This window comes from Rhinolophus sinicus, linkage group LG15 (genome assembly GCF_036562045.2).
Source record: "Rhinolophus sinicus isolate RSC01 linkage group LG15, ASM3656204v1, whole genome shotgun sequence".
Classification (NCBI taxonomy): domain Eukaryota; kingdom Metazoa; phylum Chordata; class Mammalia; order Chiroptera; family Rhinolophidae; genus Rhinolophus; species Rhinolophus sinicus.
In genome coordinates this window covers 49,077,555-49,099,789 of record NC_133764.1, presented here as the reverse complement: position 1 = coordinate 49,099,789, position 22,235 = coordinate 49,077,555, and the positions used below count along the sequence as shown (strand labels likewise).

The following is a 22,235-nucleotide window of genomic DNA, read 5'->3' as shown; positions in this document are numbered from 1 at the left end:
CAGCGAGCAGGATCTCCCGCACAACACCTGGTTAAATTCTCCAAGTCCATAGACTACCTCCTTACCCCAGGTAGCTGCCGCGGAGGATTCTTGGAGTCCCTTCACTGTGTCTGCAGATCCTTACGACTCATACTCGTCCTTCCCTTCTCGAGCCCCACATTGGGCGCCAGATGTTGCGTCCAGTGCAACATGGGCAGTGAGGGTGCGAGAAGGGGCGGTTTGGGTTAAGTTTTTTAGAAAGAAACAAACAGAGACTTAATGCAGTTAAATCTCTCCTAAGGCCAGGGGTCTCTCATTCTCAGAGGACTGGAGCCCAGAATATGGCAGACTGGGGGTTTTTATTGAATAGGTATGCAAAAACAAGAGAAAGCAACATTGTTTCGTACACAGTCTCTGAAACTCACACATCATAACAGAAAAATATTTATCTCAATCACCCTTTGTCAGTCAATAGCTGAAGCACAAGGTCCCACAATATCCTAATTAAGGTATGTACCTTCTCAGGGTCAGAAGGGTCAAGTCTCCTAGTTTGTAAGTTCCGTGGAGCTAAGTGGAGAGAACTGATCTTTGTTGTTTTCGTAACTTCTCTCACAAACAGGTGCCAGGGAAAAGGCCCCTTCCCATATTTTTCTAAGGCAGCTCATTGGGGTCCCCACTCAGTTCCACCTGGCTTAGGTTGTATCTCCCGTGAGATATCTTACCCGTCTTTAGCTGCAAACCATCTTTTGGAGACTAGACATAAGGTGTAAACATAAGGATGGAACAAAGACCCAGAAAGGCACAGTCTCACAGACTCTTCTTTCCTTAAGAAAAGACATGGGGAAACAGTTGGCTAGGCTGTTGTGTGACTACAACGGTGAGCACAAGACGGCCCAATAAACTTGGAAGCGGCCATAAAGGCAGCGAAACACAGTGAGGGTCATAATAACTACCACAAGCCCGGAGGTCTGCTAATCACTTTCTACACATACAAATATCATTATTTAATATTAAGTCAATCATTTACTCAACCCCAAACCACTTAGTATCTAGTATACGCCAGGCAGTGGAGATATAAACGTGGACAATACAGACAAAGATCCCCGCTCTGGAGCTTACAGGCTATTAGGCCAAAAGGCAACGAACAAGTAAATGTACAAAATGTCAGACGATACGTGCCATGGGGTCAAGTAAAGGCAGGTAACGGAGAACGGGGGCCCTGGGTGGATGAGGGAAGACTGAGCACAGGACTGTACGCCAGCAGTTAGTATTCTCATTTTCTAGATGGAGAGGCTAAGCTACGGAGAGGTGACCTGCCTGAGATCATTTTCCCTTGTGTTGGTTCTTACAGGTCCACGGTATGTCAGACATGTCCCATTATTCCTAATGACTACGTCTAATAATTTCTCATCTCATCCTCTCCAGCTTACAGATGATATCTTGAAGGCAGAGGGTTAGGCAAGGAGGCCCAGTCAAGCACGAGGTCACACACTAGGTCGTTAAGAGGTAGACCTAGGTTAAGAGCCCAGGCATTCCAAGTCTTTGCTCTGAGCCGCGCACCGGACGGCTTGGCTCCTATCTCTGCAGACCCAAGACCTGCGAGGCCGGCTCAGCAATACTTGGTCTCGTAGTCGGGCCTTTTGTAGGCCCCAGGCCCCACGCTCTCGGCTTCATAGGAGGATTTGGCCTCTTCCATTAACCAGCCGTGTGGTTTGGGGCAAGTTGCTTAGCCTCTGGGTCTCAACTACTCCATCTGTAGCTAAACTTTGCAAGTTTGACAGGAGGAAAGCGCTTAGCACAGACAATAAATGTTTCCTAGTGTACTGTCCACAGGCAAGGCAATACAATACAGGCTCAGTTGTTGCAGTGTCACAGCCGTGACCCCTTCACCGGAACCTCGTCGGACACTGGGACCCACATTCTAGACGACTAAACCCAGGTGGCCTCATTAGCTCCGCTTATGCTCGCTCAATCCCACAAGGTAGGCTTTAAGGTTCCCACTTCTCAGCTGGGGGCACTATAAGGCTCGGGAGGTGAAGGAGTTTGCCCAAGTGCCCTGCCGGCAGGGCAGCGCGGGTGTCCTGACGACCAGGGAGGGAGTCAGCCCTCGCAGGGCCTGATCTCGGGTACCAACTTTTCTCTGCAGCCCCTGACAGGCAGGCGACCCCCGACGGGCGCTTCTCGGCTGAGTCCTCGGCCTTGACCGAGCCAGCCCCGGGGACTCTCTTGTCCTCACAGCGATGACCCGACGGCTTCCTTCGGTACTCGGACCTCTCTGCTCCAACTGGCGTCCACCGACAGCTCGGTTCGCAGGCGCCCAATTCCCCTCGGTTCTGTCTTTTCGCGAGAGCTTGTACCAACCAGGAGCCCGGCCACACACAGCCCAGTTTCCGCTCCTGCGCGCAGAAGTTGTCAGGAGGAAGCGGGGAGATAGCCCCGCGCCGGTAAGTGTACCCGCGCGGAGAAGGCGGGGCATGCAAATTACAGTGGCGCGTTAGCCGCCGTGCCAAGCGGATATAAAACTTCACTTAAAAACGTAGAAAATAAAAAAAAAACCTGCACAGGGTCTAATGTGTTCTATGTATGTGTCAAAATACTCGGGAGGTGAGATCTCGATTGCTACCGACCTGGCTCACCGTGACTTAAATATGGGTGACAGGAGAAGGGTGGCGAGCGAGGGACAAGGGACAGGTATCGCTTCTCGGCCTTTTGGCTAAGATCAAGTGTAGTATCTGTTCTTATCAGTTTAATATCTGATACGTCCTCTATCCGAGGACAATATATTAAATGGATTTTTGGGGCTGGGAGATGGAATAGGAGCTTGCTCCGTCCACTCCGCGCATCGACCCGGTATTGCAGTACTTCCGGGAACGGTGCACCCCCTTCGGGGGAAAATAAGTCGCTGTGAAAAGTTAGCTTGGACTTTGCGCGGTGGGAACGGGTTGTTTTTTTGTCATGGTTGGAAGTGCGCTCGCTTTCTCCGTAGCACTTTTTCGTTTTTTGGGGGCACGCGGATTCGTTTTGGTGCCGGGCAAGATTTTCTCTGATGCCGCCGGCGGTGGTTGGAGGGAGGGAGGAGGCCGTTCTGTACGTGCAATTGAGTTTGAGCTGTATTTCATGGACAAAATTTTGCGCGGAGGGGAAGTGATCAGATCTCTCGTTTTAAAAAGTGTTGTACTAAATTAAAGCAGGTATCATAACAAATAAGAGACTCTTGGCATTCAACCTTACGGTTTAGTAAGGGAGTGACTAATTCTAAGTGCTCTTTATACTGATCACACTTACTAACAAGTATACGTTGTCTCTGTCTCCTTTGTAGTATGAGATTCTAAAATTTATAAGGATAAAATTGTTTGCATTATTTATAATAGCCAAGCTAGAGACACAACCTAGTGTATGCCAGACACAAATACTGTATGATCTCACATGTAGAATCTAAAAAAACAAACCAAGCTCATAGGTACAGAGAACAGATTGGAATTTGAGGGCTCAGAAGCTATACTGAGGAGAAGACAAGGAAATCCTGTATCCAAGTTAAATAGTTTGAGCTTCATTGGAGACAATTCAGGAGAGTGGGATTAGAGGTGTGATTCAAGATGGCTGATCTGTAAATAATGTGTAGCATGTATGTTTGGGGATACAGAAGCCTGAGTCAACAGCAATATTTCAGGCTAGAGATGAAGTCCTGAGCCAGGATTGTGACAGTGAGTCAGTCTCACAGTTGGAAAATGAATGAGGGAGACAGCATAGAGGAAGAATCAGCAGTGCCTGGCAGGTCTCTCTGGAAGCCAGGGACCTAGAGAGTGTCAGACGAAGTGGAGATTTCTAACTCGTGACTCAAATAGCAGTTCCTACCTACAACAGGAACAGGGAAGGCATGGATGGGGAAGAGTCACTTAAATGATAGCTTCAGTGGTGGACACTTCCTTTTTTGTCTCTACTGGCGATGGTGGTACTAGGCAGTGCCCTCCCTATGTCCTGGGGCACTTGAGGTAGCCCTCTGGAGTAGAGCAGTCAGTCAGGTCTCCGTAGTGGGGTTTGCGCTTCGATCTGAGCTGTTTCCCCTAGTCGTCAATGTGCCGTGGCAGACAAAAGGGGCCCTGAGCTCTCACCATACAGGTGGTGAAATTAAAAATAGCAAAAAGAATCAAGAGGGCAAATGCAGGAACATAGGGAGGGATTCCCATTCGACGGTTATGGGGGTGAATGAACAAACACCCTACACTGGAGAGATGACATCAGCAGCAACTTATTAGTCAGGTATTGTAGGGTAGATGTTGAGGAAAATTCGCCTTCATTGGTTGATGTGAGCTTTTGTGTATTAGCTTTTATCTGTTCCTACATGTGAGGTGATTTCTGTGCTGTGATCAGGGGTTGAGTAAATTCCCCCTTTGGTCTCATTCTCCCGAGGAGGGGAGACATGAGATGGGGATACTTTTCTGTTTGGTCTCATTCTCCCAAGCAGGGGAGATGTGAGATGAAGCTACTGTTCTGCCTGTGCTTGTGAGGTGATAGTTAGTTTAGGGTTAAAAAAAATTCTATGATCGGGTTGAGAGAATTCCCCCTTTGGTCTCATCCCCCCGAGTAGGGGAGATACGAGATGATGTTGCTTTCTGTCTGTTTCGCCCACATCAGCAGATGAAGTGAAGAAGTAGCTAAGTTATATCAGGATGATGTGACAAGCACATTGCCAGGCCTTGTCGCTTATCTGCATGAATCGGCCCTTCGACCAGATGGGCAGCATGCATATCAGTAACTGCCAGACCCTCCGGGAATGGCCATTCCCAGAGGGGGAGGTAGAACAAGAAACTTGGCTCTAAGGTACATCTGAGAAAATATATAAAACACACCTCAGTTGGCAGTGTAATTATTAATTTTTCATCATTTGGCCATTTTTCATTGGTGATTCTTCATCATTCCAACATAAAAAGACTTTCAGCAACATGCAGCTTACACCAGGGGATGTCTGACTTCCAGCCGCGGACCCGCGGACCTGGTGAGGTCTGGCTGATTCCCGACCTCTCCAGTGTTGTTCTCTACGGCTAGCCTTCTTGAGAACTGGTTAACATTTTAGAAGCTTGTATGCAGCTTGCAGCTTGCAACATCAGAAGATGCCCTAACTTCCAGGAACAACAACAACAACAACGGCAACAGCAACAACATTCTGGAGAACTTGTTAGCAGTTTGGAAGCTTGTATGCACCTTGCAGCTTATAGCTAGTAACATCAAGGGACGTCCTCACTTCCAGCAACGACAACCACAGCAACATTCTTGGGAACTAGCAAGCAGCAGTGGGAGATGCCTGAGTTTCTCTGTTACAGACCTGCCCAGGTTTTGATTTGTGACTTTTCCAGTGCTGTTTTTCCTGTGGTTTGGTGAGCTTTTGGCATCTACTGTAATAGTTACTATCCTATAAAACTTATTATTGCTTTTGGATACTCCTTATTGATGTTATTTGTGTACTTAGCCAAGTGATTTTTGATCAATAGTAAACATGCATTGGGTTCTCTTAAACTTACATGTATGTATGCTCCTTTGACATGACATTGTTATTAATGTATATAGTTTAGTCTTCACCACCTTTACTTTCTGTCATTAGCACATTCTATTGTCTTTGTCTTTTGCTATTGTATATTGCTAAGTTGATTAGATATTGCTAATAAATTAATTAGCCCCTCTCTAGTGCGTCCCTCCTCTCTCTTCCCCCCCCCCCCCATTCACGTATACTTAGCCACGGCCTGGAGGACATGGTTCACCACGCAGGTCCACACTCGGGTTGCTCTCGGGAACAACACATAAGCAGGAGCTGTGGGCAGCATGCTTTGCCCCTTTTCTGCCCCACTACCTGCCCCAGCCATCTGGAAATCCCTCTTTCCTAATGAGGGAGAAGGCTAGCAGGGCCGGGGTGGGAGAATCCAAGCGAAGCGCCTATATTTGGAAGCTGCCAAGGACACACAGGGCCTCTCCTCTTCCAAGCTGCTTCCCGCCCCCTGCCACCTCTCACGAGGCTGACTTTGAAACCCCACACGGGCACCAGGGAGGGAGGCCTATTCTCACTAGCCCTCTGCCTCCCACCAAGACCTCCCAGCCCCAATCCAGGCCTCCCTCCCCAGTGACCACATCACTAAAAGGCGGGTTTGTCCTAGATCCCTTCGTGTGTCATTCCCTCCCCTCAATTCCATAAACCTAGAGGGGCCCGCGCCTGTTGGAGACCATGTACCCAGAACCCAGAATAGCCTCGGAGGCCAAATATTTGTTGGGGTACTCCCTGGATTCCACCAGCTAGCTAGGCCGGCACTAAACTGTGGGACCCCAATTCACCATAGCGCTCTGACGGATTCTGGGTACAAAATGATACTGCAGGTATAGTTATTGTTTTTGCCAATAAAAAAGAAGACAGAGACAACATACTTGTTAGTAAGTGTGATCAGTATAAAGAGCACTTAAAATTAGTCACTCCCTTACTAAACCGTAAGGTTGAATGCCAAGAGTCTCTTATTTGTTATGATACCTGCTTTAATTTAGTACAACATTTTTTAAAACGAGAGATCTGATCACTTCCCCTCCGCACAAAATTTTGTCCATGAAATACAGCTCAAACTCAACTGCACGTACAGAACGGCCTCCTCCCTCCCTCCAACCACCGCCGGCGGCATCAGAGAAAATCTTGCCCGGCACCAAAACGAATCCGAGCGCCCCCAGAAAACGAAAAGGTGCTACGGAGAAAGCAAGCGCACTTCAGCCATGACAAAAAAACAACCCGTTCCCACCGCGCAAAGTCCAAGCTAACTTTTCACAGCGACTTATTCTCCCCCGAAGGGGGTGCACCGTTCCCGGAAGTACTGCAATACCGGGTCGATGCGCGGAGTGGACGGAGCAAGCTCCTATTCCATCTCCCAGCTCCAAAAATCCATTTAATATATTGTCCTCGGATAGAGGACGTATCAGATATTAAACTGATAAGAACAGATACTACACTTGATCTTAGCCAAAAGGCCGAGAAGCGATGCCTGTCACTTGTCCCTCGCCCGTCTCCCTCCTCCTGTCGCGCACATTCTACCTACGGTGAGCCAGGTCACCGGCAGTCGAGGTCTCACTTCCTTTGCTTCTTTGGAAGTACTGTACTATGGGAGCCACTGAGCAGTAGGCCCCGGTACCGATCTCGTTTGGTTTTATTCTCTGTATCTTAAGAGAGAAAGTGTATGTCTGTCGTTGCACCCGTCGTTCTCGGGCGAAACGCCATTTCTTGTTTGCATAGCCCGCCCTTTCCCGCCCGAGGAGGCGTGGCTACGGCGGGCGGACTGCCCCCTCGGGACGGCCTCCGCGCGCCTACGGTGGAACCCCGGGCTGGGGGGGCTGGGGGGGCGGGGGGGCGGGACGGTCGAGCTCCTCTTTTGTGCAAACGGAGAGAAAGGACAGAACCGAACGGGATTCGGGCTCGGCGGCCCGAGCGGCCTGTAGGAAGGGGCCGAGACGCAGTCACTAGAAACGCCCAGAGAGACGAGCCTCTTATGTGTCCGAAGAGGGGTTCATGCTGAGTCAGGGGAGCGCCAGCTCTGGACCCGGGCTGATGGCAGCCGGTGGGGAGGGGTGAGGAGGCGCGTCACATGGGGAGGCCCCGGCAGGGCAGCTGAAGGGGTTCTCTGAGATTCCGGCATCCGCGTCTCTCGGCGCTTCTTCTGTGAGTGAACCAAATCCTGGGCTCCGCGCGTCAAGCTCCCTCCGCCTGCGATGCGGTTTCCCTTCGCCTCTTCCTCACCTATGTGTTTCGTCCCACCCGGTGATTCATTTCCAGTCCACCACTCACCACCCGGTGGGGCAATCTTTTATCTCCCCGCACCGAAATCGGAGATCATTGAGGGCCGTCACCCCTCAGTGCTTATGTCTGGAGTCTGGATCCCAGCACCAGCCCAGTGCCCCGCATGTAGTAGGCGCTCAGAAAGAGCCTACTTTGAGTGAATAAACGATACCCTGGTCAGACTGATTCAGAAGCAGCAGTTAGGAGGCTACGGGCCCGGAACCAGGGGTGACGGGGGAGAATCTGGCCAGGGGGAGATCTGGCAGAACACCAGAGAGGAGAGGTGACTGCTGGGGATGCTCTGAGCATCAAGGCCACTCAGTGCGTTAAGCACTCCCCCACCCCACCCCACCCCCACACAAATTTCCCTCTGGGGCAAAGACTGCCTGCCGGCTGCCCAGTCAGCATTTCCCTCTCCCATCCTCATTCCTGACAGAACTTCAGTGTAGTTGGGGAGTTTGTATTTCTCTCATTTGAACTCAGAAAAGCTAGAAGGTGTCATGAGTGTAAGTGAAATCGGTCATTTCACCCTACAACACAGAAAGCCTGAGCGTAGGTGTTGCCTGAGCCCTTTTCAGTGCCAGCCCTTGGGCTGAGCGCTGCACATGTATTATCTCATTTAACTCACTCGACAGGGCTATGAGGTAGACAGTCTTCATCTCCTCCTCCTCCTCCTCCTCGTCATCATTCTAGGGCCAAGACTAGGGTGAAGCCAGTGAGGTACTCGCCTGGGGCGGGGGGCCGGTTGGTTAGTGGAGTGTCCCCCTAAAAACTCTTCAGTAATCAAGATTGTAGGGAGCTGGAGCATTTAGGGTTAAGAAAATGTAACTTCAAGCAGAGTTTGGCCTCCCAAACTCTAAGGAGATTGCTAAGGAGATCTCCGATAAGATAAGAACAGAGGTGCCAGCCTACTGGGGATGAGGAATTGTCAGAGAGATAAAGACAGTCAGGGCCAAACTTTGCATAAACATAATAAATCTGTACCCCCTGCCTCACCTGCTCTATGTAACCTTGTTTCTGTGTGTATAAAAGGAAGCCGGAAAATAAAGCAGGGGCTGCAGTCTAATTAGAACTGCTCGCCCTCCCGATCCCATCTTTGTCTCTTGTCTGTTTTTTTCTCAATCCTCACTCCCCACTTCAGGGACCGTTCGTCTCGTTGGCAGGCTCCGACAAGTGGCGCCCGAAAAGGGGCCTGAATACTGGGGAATCAGAAGTGAAGGACTCCGCTTGCAAGTGAGACGCGTCCAATAAGGTTGGTGAAAGCGGTGAGATACCATTGTCGAGAGTAAAATAAAATGGGACAGGGTAACAGTAAAAGGCTGTTTACTCACATGTTAAGGAGCATGCTAAAAACTAGAGGAATTAAAACCAGTGAAGCACAGTTGCTTCGATTCTTAGAGTTTGTAATACAAGTATGTCCCTGGTTCCCAGAAGAAGGGACTGTAAACTTAGAAACTTGGGAAAAGGTGAGAGAGCGTTTACAGGGATATTATGATGCTCATGGACCCTCTAAAGTACCAGTAGATACTTTTTCCTAATGGAATTAGTTAGGGATGTGATTGACCCTAGGCAGGAAGGAATTAGATACTCTGGAAATGACCCACCTAAAACAGATATCCCTCACGACACCGAGCTTGTTTCATCCGCTCCTCCTGTGTCTTTATGTCCTCAGTTATATGATGAGGATGATAAACTGACCCCCCAAGACGGGCAGGACTTAGAGGAAGCGGCTGCTCATTATCATGACCCTGAAAAATTTGTTGGGGTGGTCCAACAAACGACCTCCACCGATAAACCTAGAGACAAAGAGAAAGGGAACCAATCCCCCTTGGAAGCAGAAGTGCAAAGATTACAAGCCGCACTCACTTCCCTCTCTGTTCAAATGCAATTAGTTCAGGCTCGGCAGACTGGGCCTTTATTAGAATTTCAATCGGAATGGAAGCCTAGATTACAATTAAGCTCTCCTCCAAGTGTGATTGCAGGGCTGGATCCACAGCCTGAGGCCCCTGTTGTAGCCCCTGTGACAATCAGACAATTACCGGGTGTAATAGATCAAAAGTCCCCCCTACAAAAGATTTTACAAGCTGCTAGTACAGGAGCAACTTTAAAAGGACACATTGCTTCCTCCAATTCTCCCTGGAATTCTCCCATTTTTGTTATTTAAAAAAAAAAAAAAAATCTGGTAGATAGAGATTATTACAAGATTTACAAAAAGTTAATAAAACCATGGAATTAATGGGAGCTTTACAGCCAGGCTTGCCCTGTCCTGCAGCCATACCAAAAAACACATATAAAATTGTTTTGGACTTGAAAGACTGTTTTTACACCATACCGTTAAATCCTAATGATTGCCCTAGATTTGCTTTCAGTGTTCCTTCTGTTCATTTACAAGAACCTTTTAAGAGATATCATTGGCTAGTGCTACCTCAGGGAATGGCTAATAGCCCTACATTATGTCAAAAATTTGTATCAGCTGCAATAGAACCTACCCGAAGGGCATTTCCAGATATTTACATCATCCACTACATGGATGACATACTTCTTGCCCACTCTTGTGAACCAAAGTTGCTTGCTGCTTTTGCTCATTTACATAAAAAACTCCACAATTATGGGCTAGTTATAGTCCCAGAAAAAATTCAACAAGTGCCTCCTTACTCTTATCTGGGATATTGTTTAATGCCTCAGGCCATTGTGCCTCAAAAAATACAAATCCGGCGAGATTGTTTAAAAACTTGAAATGATTTTCAAAAGCTACTGGGAGACATTAATTGGATTAGACCTCAGTTGCGGTTAACAACCGGAGATTTACAACCTTTGTTTAACATTTTACGAGGGGAAGCTGATCCTACTTCTCCCCGCGAGATGACTAAAGAGGGACTAAAAGCTTTAGGTAAAGTAGAAACTGCCATAAATGAACAACAAATATTATATGTAGATTATACCCAACCCTGGGAGGCATATATTTTACCCACAAACCTTACCCCAACAGCAGTTATTTGGCAAAAAGGACCGCTAAGATGGATCCATCTCCCTGTTTCTCCCTTGAAAGTGTTAAGTCCATATCATGAAGCTGTAGCGCTGTTAGTTCAGCTATGTCGGGGAGAATCAATTAAATATTTTGGAAGAGAGCCACAAACCATTACAGTTCCCTTTACTATGCAGCAAAAAGACTGGCTGTTTCAACATTCTAACACTTGGGGCATTGCACTTGCTAATTTTTCAGGAAAAATTGGTATACATTACCCAAACAACAAATTACTGCATTTTGCTATGACACATGCCTTTATCTTTCCTAAGATTGTTCAGCAACAACCCATTAAAAATGCTGTTCTTGTTTTTACTGATGGCTCCTCTAATGGAAGAGCTACCTATGTTATTGGTGATCAACCACATGTAATTTCATCACCTCCAGCATCAGCTCAAGTAGTTGAATTACGGGCTGTCAGTGCTGTATTTCAAACCTTACACTCAGTTCCTTTTAATTTGTATACTGATAGCTACTATGTAGCTCAATCAGTAGATAAACTTGAAACTATAGCATCCATTAAAACTCAAAATAATGAAATTCAGGGGCTGTTCATTCAAATCCAAACTCTTATCAGACAACGTACAAATCCTTGCTTTATTGGACACATTCGGGCCCATTCCGGGCTACCTGGCCCCCTCACTGAAGGCAATACCACAGCAGATCAGCTCACAAAATTGGTGGCCCTAACTAACGTTGAATTGGCTGAACAATCACACAAGTTACACCACCAAAACAGTCGAAGTCTACAAAAACAATTCCAGCTTACAAAAGAAACAGCCAGACAGATTGTAAAACAATGCCCTATCTGTCCTGTACATCACTCTGTGCCACATTTAGGAGTTAACCCTCGGGGTATCACGCCCAATCAATTATGGCAGATGGACGTTACACACGTCCCTAGTTTTGGAAAATTACAATATGTACATGTCACCATAGATACCTTCTCTGGATTTCTCATGGCTACGGCCCAGACAGGAGAAGCCACGAAACATATTATTAATCACTGCTTGCATTGCTTCTCTGCTATGGGCCTTCCAGAAATAATTAAAACAGATAATGGTACTGGATATACCAGTAAAGGGTTTCAACACTTCTGCTCTCAATTTAACATCACACACAAAACGGGTATTCCTTATAATCCACAAGGACAAGGAATTGTTGAACGTGCTCATAGAATGCTAAAAGCCCAACTAAAAAAAATAAAAAAGGGGGAGACCTACCCTGTCTCTCCACATACAATCTTAAATCATACTTTATTTATTTTAAATTTTTTAAATTTGGATGCACGGGGCAGATCTGCTGCAGATCGCTTGTGGCATCCCACTACTCAACATGATTACGCATATGTAAAGTGGAGGGACCCTCTTGACAATAACTGGCATGGGCCAGATCCAGTCCTCATATGGGGACGAGGACATGTTTGTGTTTATTCACAGGATAATGGAGGAGCACGGTGGCTGCCGGAAAGGCTGGTGCGTTTTGCTGCAGATCCTACTCGGAGTCTTGACAGTCCTGACCTCAGTTGATGGAACCAGGTATTGGGCTTACATCCCTGATCCCCCCCTCTTGCATCCCACCGTTTGGGAAGGACCCCAGGTACTTGTCGGGATCAACGACACTGCTTTGCTACCGCGTCCCTATGCTGTTCCTGACTTGACCTCCGTACCTTACAACTATTCTGGATATGGTACAGGACTACCCATTTGCTTCTCTCAGGGCGCTATGAATAATAACTTCACAGGATGCCTCCCTGTTCGTGCACGATCCATTGAGGGAGCTACTCAAAGGGTCATCGTGACTCTACCTCCTGAAGGGACTAATGCTAGTTCTTCTGTAATTCCTCCTCAGACTGTAGATCCTTGTGAAAAAGAAAAGCGTACAAGCAACAAAACTGCATTATGGAGAGACTGTTACATCGAACCCTGGAGGTATCCCATCCCAGGGTTTAATAGATCCTTCATAGACTGGTCTGGAGGAAATGGGACACATCAAAACCCTGGACAATTGGGAATAGTTGCAGGCCTATGGTGGGCTGATTCCTATCCCCAACATCATATTTGGAAAATAGCAAGAGCATTAGATGCCGTGGAATTGGCAACTAAAACCCCCTCCAGTAAAGTTACTATTAGACAAGAAAATGTTACTGCTTGTGTCAGACCTCCACATGTACTTTTGATAGGCAATGTCACCATTCATGTTATAGATAATTCTCAGTTCAATGTTTCTTGTATAAACTGTAAACTTAGTAGTTGTGTCACATGGCTCCCCAAAAAACAGAGAGTCATGGTATTACATCAACCTTCCTTTGTGATGTTACCTGTTAACATGTCTGAAGAATGGTATTCTGACAAAGGATATCAAGTAATAGTAAAGTTAGAAGCGGCTCTTTCAAGACCAATTCGAGCCGTAGGGCTTATTATAGCTGGGATAACTGCTTTAATTGTGCTCATAGCCTCCTCTGTAACGGCGGCAGTTTCTCTATCCCAGACTGTTAAAACAGCTGCTTATGTAAACTCATTGTCTAAAAATGTATCCACTGCTTTAGGTACGCAAGAACTCATAGATCAAAAATTAAGCGCAAAAATCGATGCCTTATACGAGATGATATTTTGGATGGGTGAGGAGGTACAAGCCCTAAAAATTAAGACAAGGTTATCTTGTCATGCAGAGTACACTTGGATCTGTGTGACGGCAAAACAATATAATCAATCTGAGACACCTTGGGATAAGGTGAAAAAACACTTATTAGGCATTTGGCATCATGAAAACGTTACTCTTGACCTTATCCAGTTTCATAAAGAGGTCTTGACACTGCAAGAGACCTCTCCTTTAAATACTGATATAGCTGAGACGCTCAACAAGCTTGTCTCTAGCTTTCACAATGTATTTCCATCGTACTCTTCAATGCTTCAATTTATGGCACCCCTTGTAATTCCACTTGTTGTGATCCTCCTGATACTATGTTTCCTCCCCTGCATCACAAAAGCTGTGATCGGGACAGTCACAGATATTTATGGAGAAATTCACAAAATAAGGCTCCACATGGCTAATAAACCAAAAGCCACTGCCCCTGTCTAACCCCAGAGGAGATCGGTAGCCAATGACGGGTAATGATCAGTAAGCATTTTTACAACCTAAGACAGGAGTCGATCGCTTTGATGATCGATATCCAATGACAGGTAAGTGAGAATGTCTGTACTGACTACCTAAGCCAGACACGATCTCAAAAAAAATAAAAAAGGGGGATATGTAGGGAGCTGGAGCATTAAGGGTTAAGAAAATGTAACTTCAAGCAGAGTTTGGCCTCCCAAACTCTAAGGAGATTGCTAAGGAGATCTCCGATAAGATAAGAACAGAGGTGCCAGCCTACTGGGGATGAGGAATTGTCAGAGAGATAGACAGTCAGGGCCAAATTTTGCATAAACATAATAAATCTGTACCCCCTGCCTCACCTGCTCTATGTAACCTTGTTTCTGTGTGTATAAAAGGAAGCCAGAAAATAAAGCAGGGGCTGCAGTCTAATTAGAACTGCTCGCCCTCCCGATCCCATCTTTGTCTCTTGTCTGTTTTTTTCTCAATCCTCACTCCCCACTTCAGGGACCGTTCGTCTCGTCGGCAGGCTCCGACACAAGATAAATATTATTTTAATACAATTTATCTTATCATGATTACTGGGTTTTTTTGGTGCCCCCTTAACTGTTTTTGCCCAAGGCAAGTGCCTCACTCATTTCACTCCACTCTAATCCCCACCATGTTATCATCCCCATTCTATAGACCTACGCTGTCCCAGCCAACAGCCACATGTAGCTATTGAGTCCTGGAAACGGCGTTAATCCTGACTGAGAGGGGCCGTAAGTGTAAAATACACATGAGATTTTCAAGACTTAGTAGTAAAAAATGTAAAATATCGCAATAATTTTATATTGATTACACACTGAAGCAATATTTTGGATAGAGTTAAATTATAAAACCTAGTTTCACTGGTTTCTGGGTTTTTGTTGTTGTTGTGTTTTGTTTTCATGTGGCTACTAGAAAATTAAAAACTACATACGCGACACGTATTTCTAGTGGACAGCAATGTTATAGACTGAAGGTCAGAGACGCTAAGCAACTTGCCTAAGGTCACACAGCTAATATGATGCAAGGTCAGGATTTGAATTGAAGCCGCCTGTTAACCAGGTGGGACCTCAGGTTTTTTAAACTGTAGAATAGGGATGATGATAACTGACACTTCTCTGATTAGGGTCCTTGTGAAGCTACACATGGAAATGCCAAGCATACAGGCATCCCTTAATAAGTGCACTCTGGAGAAAACAGATAATATTCATCTTATAGTGCGGTGGAAAATCTTCCCCTCCCCATGCCAGGCACTCTCCCGCTCGCTTCACATCGCACTTTACCTGGCTTTATTTTTCCGGTGGCTGCCAAGTCATTATGGACACCCATAATCATCATGTGGCATAGATAGAGACATATAGATATAGACATATACACAGACGGATCTAGAGATATTAGACAGATACACACAGACACATAGGTATATTCACAAATATACATTTAGTGGCTTGTTTGCTTCTCACTTTGATGGTCGAGATTTTGTTTGCTGCTCTATCCTGAGCACCTAGGACAGTGCTCGGCACGGACACGTACGTGACACTTGATAAAATACTTGTTGAATGACTGAATGAGAAACAATATAGAACGTGCTTAGCCTGTACCTGACATGACTCTTCAGGCTTCCCCATCCCATGATCACTGTTCAGATCTGTGTGTATCAGGCCATCTTCTGCTAATTTGGTTTCTCTTAGAAGGGGATTGCTATAGTCTGAACACCCCAACGGTTTGTTCATCTCTCACTGGCAACCTCCTTATCCCCGCCAGGTATTCTGGCGATCCTGGGTTGGACGCCCCTTGAGGGCAGGAACGATGAAGGCTGCCCTGACCGGGAGAGTGTGATCAGTGCTCCAGGAGGGTCTCAAATGGAGAAGTTCCAATTGAGAGGTCAAGAAAGTGTTGACGGGGCTGAGACCATCTTCTCGGTCAGTTTTTTAGGCGTTCCCGCATGGGATAACCCGCCAGGCACACATCAGTGACGGTACACCTTGTGGTAGCAGTTCTGCAGTCTTCAATAAAGCCTTAGAAAACAAATGCAGTCGTCGGCCCAACCCCTTTCCTCAGAACTACAGTGAACGACTTACCTCGAGCGTGCACTCTGCGCAGAGAACCAGGGACGAGCGATACCACACAGCCAGCCGAAACGAAACTTCACGTTGCGCAGAATCACAAATCAGTACTCTTTCATTGTAGACCTCCATCGTCTCCTCCAATGGGGGTGTATCGTTAGCGGAAGTACTGCAATACCCAGTTTACGGACGAAGAAGACACAGCAAGCTCCTATTTTAAATCCAGGCTCCAAAAGCCCATTTTAAATCCAGGCTGCAAAAGCCCACTTTAAATCCAAGATCCAAATGCCCATTTTAAATCCAGGCTCCAAAACCCCTTTTTAAACCCAGGTTCCAAAAGCGCATTTTAAATCCAGGCTCCAAAACCCCTTTTTAAACCCAGGTTCCAAAAGCGCATTTTAAATCCAGGCTCCAAAAACCCACTTAGCATATCGATGTCGGACAGAAAACATATCACATGATAAATTGTTAAATTGGTAACAACAAATATTACACTTAATGTTAACCAAACACCCGAGAACAGATGTCTGTCGTTTGTCCCTCGCCCGCCACCCTTCTCCTGTCACCCATATTTAAGTCACGGTGAGCCAGGTCGGTAGCAATCGAGATCTCACCTCCCGAGTATTTTGACACATACATAGAACACATTAGACCCTGTGCAGGTTTTTTTTTTTATTTTCTACGTTTTTAAGTGAAGTTTTATATCCGCTTGGCACGGCGGCTAACGCGCCACTGTAATTTGCATGCCCCGCCTTTTCCGCGCGGGTACACGTACCGGCGCGGGGCTATCTCCCCGCTTCCTCCTGACAACTTCTGCGCGCAGGAGCGGAAACTGGGCTGTGTGTGGCCGGGCTCCTGGTTGGTACAAGCTCTCGCGAAAAGACAGAACCGAGGGGAATTGGGCGCCTGCGAACCGAGCTGTCGGTGGACGCCAGTTGGAGCAGAGAGGTCCGAGTTCCGAAGGAAGCCGTCGGGTCATCGCTGTGAGGACAAGAGAGTCCCCGGGGCTGGCTCGGTCAAGGCCGAGGACTCAGCCGAGAAGCGCCCGTCGGGGGTCGCCTGCCTGTCAGGGGCTGCAGAGAAAAGTTGGTACCCGAGATCAGGCCCTGCGAGGGCTGACTCCCTCCCTGGTCGTCAGGACACCCGCGCTGCCCTGCCGGCAGGGCACTTGGGCAAACTCCTTCACCTCCCGAGCCTTATAGTGCCCCCAGCTGAGAAGTGGGAACCTTAAAGCCTACCTTGTGGGATTGAGCGAGCATAAGCGGAGCTAATGAGGCCACCTGGGTTTAGTCGTCTAGAATGTGGGTCCCAGTGTCCGACGAGGTTCCGGTGAAGGGGTCACGGCTGTGACACTGCAACAACTGAGCCTGTATTGTATTGCCTTGCCTGTGGACAGTACACTAGGAAACATTTATTGTCTGTGCTAAGCGCTTTCCTCCTGTCAAACTTGCAAAGTTTAGCTACAGATGGAGTAGTTGAGACCCAGAGGCTAAGCAACTTGCCCCAAACCACACGGCTGGTTAATGGAAGAGGCCAAATCCTCCTATGAAGCCGAGAGCGTGGGGCCTGGGGCCTACAAAAGGCCCGACTACGAGACCAAGTATTGCTGAGCCGGCCTCGCAGGTCTTGGGTCTGCAGAGATAGGAGCCAAGCCGTCCGGTGCGCGGCTCAGAGCAAAGACTTGGAATGCCTGGGCTCTTAACCTAGGTCTACCTCTTAACGACCTAGTGTGTGACCTCGTGCTTGACTGGGCCTCCTTGCTTAACCCTCTGCCTTCAAGATATCATCTGTAAGCTGGAGAGGATGAGATGAGAAATTATTAGACGTAGTCATTAGGAATAATGGGACATGTCTGACATACCGTGGACCTGTAAGAACCAACACAAGGGAAAATGATCTCAGGCAGGTCACCTCTCCGTAGCTTAGCCTCTCCATCTAGAAAATGAGAAATACTAACTGCTGGCGTACAGTCCTGTGCTCAGTCTTCCCTCATCCACCCAGGGCCCCCGTTCTCCGTTACCTGCCTTTACTTGACCCCATGGCGCGTATTGTCTGACATTTTGTACATTTACTTGTTCGTTACCTTTTGGCCTAATAGCCTGTAAGCTCCAGAGCGGGGATCTTTGTCTGTGTTGTCCACGTTTATATCTCCACTGCCTGGCGTATACTAGATACTAAGTGGTTTGGGGTTGAGTAAATGATTGACTTAATATTAAATAATGATATTTGTACGTGTAGAAAGTGATTAGCAGACCTCCGGGCTTGTGGTAGTTATTATGACCCTCACTGTGTTTCGCTGCCTTTCTGGCCGCTTCCACGTTTATCGGGCCGTCTTGTGCTCACTGTAATTTAGTTTCCCAGGTATTTTGATCCTTAGAAGAAGGTGCCATGGATGGCATACATGTGTGTTCTGTGGTTGCAAAGGAGTAGCTCCTGTTCTAAATTGATGATTTAGGGGCGGCCCGATGGCTCAGTTGGTTAGAGCTCAAGGTCTCAGCAACCAGGTTGCCGGTTCAATTCCCGCATGGGATGGTGGGCTGCATCCCCCTGCAACTATAGATTTAAAAACGGGGACTGGACTTGGAGCTCAGCTGCGCCCTCCACAACTAGATTGAAGGACAGCGACTTGGAGCTGATGGGCCCTGGAGAACCACACTGTTCCCCGGTAACATTAAAATTAATTAATTAATTAATGATTTAGCATTCTCATTCATGCACCAGCTTCTTGTGAGTTAGATGACTTTGAGTCAGTCCCCCTCAGCCGGCTCGCATCAAAGTGCTTGCAAACGTTAGGGCAATACCAGGGCGTGGCTGTCGCGTGAGCCCTTGTCCAAGTGCCCTCCGGTCTCACTATGGACCCAGTTACCATCGCTGCCGGGGAGTAGGGGATGATAAGCCAAGGGTGACGACTTGAATCAGAGCACAGCTATTATAGCTAGCCTTCTTGATCGGTGCCTGTTGCCCACAGCCTGGCCCAACCATCATGTTAGCAAACATTTGCATAATACCCCGGGGTGTCTCTTACGGGGTATTATGACGGGGTATTGTTATTCCTGTGCTGACGATCTGCTACGCTTTTCTTTCCATGAACTGAATGTTCATATCCTTTGCCCGTTGTCCTTTCAATCGTTGACCTTTTTGCATTCCGTCTCTATCACACTTTGTATGTGTCCTAGTGCATGAGTCCAGGGATAGATCTGATTTTATTTCTTTTTTCTGGATGGCTACCCAGTTGTCCCAGCGTCATATATGGAATACCCGTCCTGGGATCACACAGGTGAACATGACCTGGTGGTCAGCAAGGGGCATCTGCAGTGCTCTTCCATTCCTCTTCTGGCTGCCACTCAACCACGTCCACTGCTCGCAAAGCTGCCGGGGAAGCCTGTGCACACAGCCAGAGAATGTCTGCCCATGCCAAGGCTGCCGCCTCCAGGCGCTCGCTCCTACGTGTTCCTTCCTTGGGCATCTGAGGGCCGCTGTGTCCCCTGCCAGCTGTGGAGGACAGCTTCTTCAAGTGCAGGCCCCACTGTGCTCACAGGGGCACCCGCGAAGCTGACGTTCCTTTAGTGTCACCTGTCTGAGCCCAAGCAGTATTTCCAGGTGCGGAATGCGTTGCTTCCAGAACCCAAAGAGGCTCACTGGGCCCCGGGCTTCCTCCTCAGTGGTCGGGGGTACAAACAGAGGAAGCAATCTGCCTCTGCTTTGGAGGGGATCTCCTAGCCTCCCACTCCCGACAACAGGAGCCCCTGAACATTGTGGTGCCCTGTTTCACTGTAGTGTTTACGTCCCTCTCTGACCGGAAGGGCACGGGAGTGTGTGTGTCTCATGAAGGCCTCTGTTGTGCCAGCCCCCACCCAGCTCACCCTGTCCCACGCTGGTGGCCCAACCCCTTCATACAGAGACTAGAACGGACAGCGAGGGGCACGGAGAGGTAACATTGCCAGGGGGAAGATGTCGGCGTATATCTTTGTTTTTCTTGTCCTCTGTGAACTGTCTATCCTTTGCCCACTTTCTACTGGCTGTTCAGCTGTTTCTTATGAATGTCTAGGATCTCTATATCATTGGTGATTATCTTTTTCTGCAGTGTATTTGCCAGTTTTTTCCTTTGGTTTTCATTTGCCTCGCTTATGATGTTTTGTGTTCTGCAGAGAATTTAGATTTTCTAGAACTCAAGTATTTCAAGGCCTTCTAACTGTGACTCGAAATCCAGAAGCGCAATTTTTAGAAATTTGGGCTTCTGGATTTTGAGTCACCGTTAGAAGGCTTTCCCTGACTCCAAACTTAGGCAATTATTGTCCCGCGTTTCCTTAACAGTGTTTTCAATACTTTGTCTTTGCCTTTAAATATTTTATCTTTTTGAAATTTATCCTGGTATGCAGATTAAAATGTGGCTCAACTTTATTTTCCCCCCACCCCCTCCACCCCCCCCACCCCCCCAACACACACACAGAGGATGGCCGCCCAGTTGTCTCAGTATCACATGTGGAATAGGTTGTCTTTTTCCCACTGACTGGAGAGGCCAGCTTCACCGTTTCCTAAAATCGCACGTGCATTGGGGCCATCCCTGGTTTTCTTCTTAAAAAAGGAAGGCACCTCAGTGAAAGCCAGGACCACCTCTGATTCTTTGGTTCTAGCTCTTGACTTCGTCTTCACTCACTCCTCCTGGGTGTCCTACCATTCAGACTCCTTTGACGAGCATCTAGGAGGTGTGGAACACAGGCTTGGGTCTTGGGGCCGCAGATGTGACAGGGACTGGCGCCCCTGGGAGTTCAAGATCAAGTGGGGATAAGAGACTGAGAAGAGACACTTCTCGTGAGAACTGCTGCCGCTCTGGGAGGACGCCAGCACTCAGGCGGCACTAGGGACATCACAGTGCCGGAGAGGAGGCTCTAGATGAGCCTGCCTGTTTTCCCTGAGGAAGATAACTGTTCTCCCGGGAGGACACAGGTTTGCGGCCAAGCGGGGATGGAGCTCTGCCTTCCGCGTTCCAGCAAGGGAGGCCTTGGTGGACACGGTCTCCTTTGACTCTAACGTCCCTGCCTTTGCCCCGGGAACCAGATGTCCAGCAGAGCGAGAAACTAACCTTTGAGGTGAAAGGTCTTTCATTGTCATAGAAGTGGGAAAGGAGTCAATCCCCTGGCCTCAAATCTTGGCACGTTGTACATGAAACTGACTTCCTGGGCCACCTTTCCTCCTCCCTGGTTGAGGCGGTGAATTTCCAGATGCTCCTCATGTGTTCTGGGGGCCAGTCAGTACAAGGAGACAATGGGGAGTAGAGACTGAAGATAAGAGACTCGAGCTGGGGCCGGCCTAGTGGCTCAGGCGGTTAGAGCTCCATGCTTCTAATTTCGAAGGCTGCCGGTTCGATTCCCACATGGGCCAGTGGGCTCTCAACCACAAGGTGGCCAGTTCAATTCCTCGACTCCCGCAAGGGATGGTGGGCTCTACCCCTGCAACTAAGATTGAATTGAACACGGCACCTCGAGCTGAGCTGCCGCTGAGCTCCCGGATGGCTCAGTTGGTTGGAGCGTGTCCTCTCAACCACAAGGTTGCTGGTTCGACTCCCATCCAAGGGATGGTGGGCTGTGCCCCCTGCAACTAAGACTGAGAGAACAACAACTTGAAGCTGAACAGAACCCTCCACAGCTAAGATTGAAAGGACAACTTGACTTGGAGAAAAGTCCTGAAAGTGCACACTATTCCCCAATAAAGTCCTGTTCCCCTTCCCCAATAAAATCTTAAAAAAAAAAAAAAAAAAAGAGACTCGAGCTGGTATTTTTGTTCTGTTTTGAGGATGGTGTGAGGAGGGTCTGGAAGCAGCAATAGGAGACAAGGACACGCACTCCCTTTGTGGTTCCTGCAGGATGAGGTGTGTGGGAGAGGTACCCTCCCCGCCCCCCAAGGCTGTAGGGAAATGATGTCCTCTGGAGAGAGACTCAGGTTTGAGAAACAACGGGAAGAGCATTTAGAGAGGAGGCAGGAAAGAGGGAATTCTTGGAAGATGGACAGGTTTTCCGGAGTTGGGGAGAAATGATGTAAAAGACCGAAAAGGGTGATGTGTAGAATCTTATGGGGATATAAGGCATGCAGAAATGACACTTTGATCTTTCTGTGGTGACTGCAGGGAATGATAAAAGGGCATGAGATAGGTTCCCGTGAACTCTTCCTGATGGCTGGGTCCTTCTACCAGTCACTACCATAGTTTTTTCCCCCATCTCATAGGTTTAACCTAGTGACTGACGATAGA

General features: G+C 47.9%; 1 long non-coding RNA gene and 2 other non-coding genes across 3 annotated transcripts; 2 read left to right on the top strand and 1 right to left on the bottom strand.

The window, feature by feature from the left end:
- The first annotated feature begins 2,106 nt into the window (after nucleotides 1–2,106).
- LOC141568904 (uncharacterized) lies at nucleotides 2,107–5,657 on the top strand. Its single transcript, XR_012492202.1, has 2 exons — nucleotides 2,107–2,616; nucleotides 4,911–5,657. It is a non-coding gene; the product is annotated as an uncharacterized LOC141568904 (long non-coding RNA).
- LOC141569103 (U2 spliceosomal RNA) lies at nucleotides 2,673–2,863 on the top strand. Its single transcript, XR_012492501.1, has one exon. It is a non-coding gene; the product is annotated as a U2 spliceosomal RNA (small nuclear RNA).
- Nucleotides 5,658–6,796: 1,139 nt separating the features above from the next.
- Nucleotides 6,797–6,987, bottom strand: LOC141569101 (U2 spliceosomal RNA). Its single transcript, XR_012492499.1, has one exon. It is a non-coding gene; the product is annotated as a U2 spliceosomal RNA (small nuclear RNA).
- Between the last annotated feature and the right edge of the window lie 15,248 nt (nucleotides 6,988–22,235).